Source organism: Cyprinodon tularosa, unplaced genomic scaffold, assembly GCF_016077235.1.
Source record: "Cyprinodon tularosa strain WSP-4 unplaced genomic scaffold, ASM1607723v1 ctg189, whole genome shotgun sequence".
NCBI classification, from domain to species: domain Eukaryota; kingdom Metazoa; phylum Chordata; class Actinopteri; order Cyprinodontiformes; family Cyprinodontidae; genus Cyprinodon; species Cyprinodon tularosa.
In genome coordinates, this window is record NW_024038669.1 from 2,792,180 (window position 1) to 2,798,179 (window position 6,000).

The following is a 6,000-nucleotide window of genomic DNA, read 5'->3' on the forward strand; positions in this document are numbered from 1 at the left end:
GAGCTTTAACCCTCTTGAATTACAATACATATAGCCTTTTTTCACTTTTGATCTTGTATGATTATGATCATTTGATCATTATGGCTTCAGTTTAGTCACTGTATGCTATTTCCTTGTTTAGGTCCTGCACACATCTGCAGTATCATAACTCTAGTGTTTATGTATAGTAAATTAACAAATTGAGCAAAAACAAAGCATAAAACAAAAAAAAATTATTAAAAATACATGTAACATGACGAGTGTGACTACTGATCAACTCAACTGTCGGGTTTTTTTTCGTTAGTCAAATGTTGTTTTTTTAGTTCCAAACATAGCTAAAAGTAAGATGCTTATAATTAATTGCCATAACAACCACACTACACTAATAGAAAAGTCACTTTTAGGGAAGTTAATAGGACATGTTAGTCATTGACCTTACCCTCCATTCTTCTCAATTTTTGGGGTTGTTGTTGTCAATGATTTAGTTGGGCTTTTTGGCATGTTCCTAGGTATAATCTTGATGAAAAGCAACATGGGGGCTGAGTTAGGGCTACAGAAAAGGTGTTAGAGAGATAAAATCTGAGGTCTCTATTTAGCATTGGCACTTCATGGTTAAAACAAATGGGTGCTTTATATTCGTCTCTAAATCCACCTATCTTCCCTGTCTAAAATAAACAAATTGCTGTCTTGAGCATGAGTGTCCTTGTCCTTCAGATGTGAATTGACCACCTATTTTTGACCTGAAGTGTTGGTTCTTGTTTGTCAGGCCATCCATTTATAAAGCGGCTGTTTAGTTCCTTTAAGCAGCCGTCTAGTTGAGCTGCTTTCTAGTTGAGCTCTTAGGATTGTTGTGCCCCAATAATTATAAAAGGCTTTATAACTTCCCAAACACTCTACTCTAGTCACACATTACTCTGCAGATTCAGCAAAAAGCATAGAGGTCAATTGTTTTAGGTTCTTGCTGTGGTGATTCAAGGCCTCAAAGCTCAGTAACCTGCAAGGAAGATGAAGAGGACAGCCTTCAGCCTTCCAGAAGTTATTACACAGCAGACAGTCACATGAATGACACTGTTCAATTCAATTTCAATTCAGTTTATTTATATAGCGCCAAATTCACAACACATGTCATCTCAAGGCACTTTACAGTTCAACCAGATCATACAGTCAAATTGATACAAAGTTTTCTATCTAAGGAAAACCAGTTGATTGCATTGACTCATTGACTCAAATACAATCCCCCACACTAAGCATGCTTGTAGCGACAGTGGAGAGGAAAAACTCCCTTTTAACAGGAAGAAACCTCCAGCAGAACCAGGCTCAGTGTGAGCGGCCATCTGCCGAGGCCGACTGGGGTTCAAGGAGACAGAAGCAGAGATACAAAAAGCAGCTGTAAAAGGCGGCCCCGTCCAGGAAACACACAGCCAGGCAGACGAGCTCCAAGGCAGCTCCCATGCCAGAGGACGAAGAGAGCACATCCACTCAGTCACGGTCAGAGAAACAGGACCACACTGGAAAGCAGGCCGATCTCCAACATCTATTAACAAGGGTGTTGATAGAAGCAGCACAGCTGATGTTTTTTCCAGGATGACGTCACAGCCAAACAGGAACAGACGAGGCAAAGCTACTCTGAGGAAAAGCAGAGAGAGCAGAAGGTTAGAGATTGAACTAACAGATTCTGCAGAATAGGAGAACAGAGAGAGAATGAAGCAGAATGATGAAATGGGGGTCCCTATGTCCTCCAAAAGTCTAAGCCTATAGCAGCATAACTATAGAGATAGCTCAGGATACACTGTTCAATTTGGGACCTTCAAGAAAATAACTACAAAAGCTACACCAACCTGTGATGACTGGAGTCTGATATCTCTGCTGTGAAGAGTTCTTGTTTTGTTTTTTTTGTTTGTTTTTTGTTTTTTTTGGGGGGGGGGGGGTGTATACACTGTATATGTAGCCTATATATATATATAAATAAATTTGTTAATGAACATAAAGAAGCAATAAGTAATTCTGCCTCACTTTTTTAAGTTTATGATCTGAACTTTTGGAGATACACGTTTTAAACCTTTTAAACTATTTAGAACAGAGGTCTTCAACAGTAGGTCCTTGACCCCTAGGGGGTCCTCGGAGGTACTGCGTAAACACATAAATGGGGGCTGAAGATGTCTTTCAGATATCAATGCCAGTGGCGGTTCTAGACCAAATGTACGAGGGGGCCAGGAGGGGGCCAGCATGTTTTCATGGGGGCACAGAAAAGCATTAAATAAAAAACAGGGCAAGGGATTCAAATATATTAAGAGAGCTGCATGACATGAAATTTCTATTCAATTAGGTTTAATTATTAAAATTCTATTTCTTGTTAGATCAATAGACATTTATAAATTTGAAATTTTACATATTTTTGACTTAATTTGAGTTAAAATAACGTTTTTTTTTCTAAAATCTGAATTAGAACTCGAGAAAAATTGATAAATTCTGCCATAAAAATGAGAGGAATTTGTTTTGAAAAAATATTTAGCGGATGACGTTATTGCTTTTAAATAATTTGTAAAACAGAACTTATATAGAAAAGAAGATAGAAAAAAATAGATCCCAAGGGCCTATCAATAATCATGTCTGTTCCAGCGCATATCATCATTAGAATTTCTTTGAATATTACGTGTTCAGTACGAGGGCCATAACAGGGGCCAGGACATGATCTACAGGGGCACTGGCCCTCGTCGGCCCCTGTCTAGAACCGCCCATGATCAATGCACTTATTTAGCGACACACAGGAGCTCTTTCAAGCTGGGCACCGTTTCAGTCACAACACCTGTCCCATCAACCAGGAATCAGAAATACTTTAATAATCCCAGGGAGAAATTACTTTAGTTTCATTACTCCATATGTAATAGAGTGACTGTAGGACCAGTTTGATAGAACACTATTTCATACAATATTAGTGGGTCCCCGCTCCATCTCGCCAACGATTTGGGGGTCCTTGGCCTGGAAACTGTTGAAGACCCCGGATTTAGATGACTGTTTTAATATGAACAAAAAAAAAATGAATTATTTACTGTTTTTCTGAAAAAAAAATTAGGCTAAATTGTTATTTGGAAATGAGGAGTTTGAACCCTCTGTGAAGGGGTTGTGATGTTAAATACGTAAAAAAAACAATACTGGGAAGAATTATCTATGCAATACAGCACACAAATGTGGATGTACAAGGTGGGATTCTTTCCCCTTCTCACCTTTTTTCCAAATGGTGAATTGTGGTGATATCGTATTGTTAGGCTCACAGAGCTCTTGATGCACTGACAGGCTGAGGCTAGCAGGAGTGAACAGCAGGTCTGGGAGCTTGGGATGTTTCAGGGCCCCGAACCCTACGGCAACCCAGCAGCAGCTGGGTCCAGTACCACAGAGAACCTCATCTCAATTAACACCCGGCTGTTTTTCCACAGCAGTGCAGGGAGGAAGGCCTACGCGGCTCCTTCTTCTACCACAATCTCCACCACCACCTTAATAGGTCAAGCCTCACACAGCGGATCTACAGCCCTTATCATATTTTGGAGGACTGTAGAGGACTGAAGTGGTTCTATAGTGTAGAGGTTTAATGTGTCAAGGTAAAGAATGAAAGTTCAAACTTTTACCCAGACTACCTGCTGCTCTACTTCTGAGCCAACATCATACAGTAAGAAACCACGAGTGACGCTGGCATTGATGTCCGCCGAGCAAACTCCACTGACTAAATCAGCTCTGTAGTGGTTCAATAATAATGTGTCTCTTTATGTCCTTGTATCATGTAATGATCTGGATGAAGTTAAGCATTAAATGGTAATGAACAAAACTTCATCCCTTGTGCAGACTTTGCTGCAGTGAAATCAGAGCCAAACTGTGAATGAAGCAGAACAATCCAAGGAGCTTAGGCAGATGGGATAGATTGGATCGGTGCCACTGAAGGGCTCGGAGGTGAATAACTGCTTGCCCACTGCAAGCGTTCAGGAGGCTCTGACCTAATTGACTGATGAGATCTAAACATAAACCTGCCAGGCATTATTTAAAACTTTAAAGTGTAACAGACAAAGGGAAGTTGCTAAGTTTGGAAATATTATTGAAATAAAAAAAAAACAGAAAAAACTTGCTGGTAGCTGATGTATGGTGCTCTGAATATCATTGCCACCCTAAAAGGGGTGAGTAATAACTACAAAACATGATATAAAATATATTCAAAACAACTAAATATAACAGAGAAAAATTAGTTGTTTTTTCTTAAATGTCTTGCCTCAATATAGAATATAACAATATAAATCCAAAAAACTTGACCTTCAGTATGTTATTTTTTTTTTTACCAAATAAAGGTCTTAAAAATGTCCATATTAATATAAATATATGTATATATAAAGTCTTACAAATAAATTAAGTAATTTAATAGACATTTCAATCAAATCATTTGCACATAGTGCCAGTGTGTGAAACTCATGTGGACTCTACATTTAATGATGCAAGTTTAATATTTGATGGATGCAGCATTTTTTTAAATGATAGGAATATATATGGAGGAGGAGTTGCTATCTATATACAAAATCATATACCTGTTCTGTCATGATCTTGGCAGCGATGACTGTCTGGATTACTCATTTCATTCACCTGCCTAGCTCCACCCCTTTTCTCATAACCGTTAATCTTATCCACCTGCTCCAGCTTCCATTTAAACAGCTCTCTAACCAGTCATCAGCGTGGAATATTCTAGAGCCAGTGCTGAGAGTGATTCAGTGTAACCTTAGTGTTAATGGTTACCTGATCCTGACCTGTTCTGCCTCTCAACCACTGAGCCTGCCTGTTCCCGTGTGAACTGTTTGCCTGACCTGTCTTTGGATTCCTGCTGGAATCTGCCTGTTTGCTTAACCTGGAGCTGCTCCCTGTCACTGACCCGGATTTTCCTCTAGAACCTCTTCAGACATCTGATTTCCTGTTTCTCAATCGTGAACACATCCTCCACCCCGGTTTTGGCTCCGCCCTCTGGATTATCCTGCCTTCCTTCATCTGCCCAGATCTTATCTCCTGCTTATTTTCTGTCCTCCGGCACTGCAGCATCTGGGACCCTCTAGGTGGCACATGCGACGTCTTGCTGACAGCTGACTGGTTTGAATCTGCCTCTTCCTATGGGCACGGACTGAACTTTAGGATCAGTTTAATGAATCACACCTTCATAATCTTCATCAGACAGATTTATGTGGTTACTAACCTGTGTTTCCTTTCTTATAATTGATAATAGATTGTGTAGAGACAGACATGTTCAAAAATTGTTAACTAAAATGGGTAATACCTTATCGGTTATTAAAAAGCACTCAAAATATTTTAAACCACAGATTGTTAAATAAGTACTTCCTGCTTTGTTTTTTTTCACAGCTTGATTATTGCTGGGTGGTTTCGTCAAATACTTCATCAATTAATATTGAAAAAGAAAAAAACGAAGAGTAATTCAGAATAAAGCTGAATGTGATGCTCTCTCATGTGAGTTTAGATCAAATGTTGACAAAATACATGATAGCCTTGTATGGTTAAAAGTTTATTATAGATTGGTGTGTTCAGTAATTGAATGTTTATATAATATTATTTAAAATAACAGCTTTCACTTTATATACAAAATTATCCTTTAATATTTATACACATCATTATCCAATGAGACATGCAGTAGGAGGTAGTTTTATTTTACCTAGAGTTAAAACCAGATCAATTCAACGTTAAGTTAGGTACAGGTCAATGTGTGAATGGAAATCACTCCCCAATACTATCAAAGAACAAAATGCTCTATATGGTTTCAAAACTTCACTTAACAAATATTACCTTCAAAGAAATTTAGATAAACATAATTATGGAAATACTGGTGTAGGGTTTTTGTTAACTTATTCTTTGATATAGATCTATTTGAAATAACAATATATTATTTTAAATATGTTTATCTATTTATTTATTTATAGTATTATTATTTTAGTGAGCAATGATGTTAATTGTAAAATATTGTGTGTAAAATGTTGTGTAAATGTG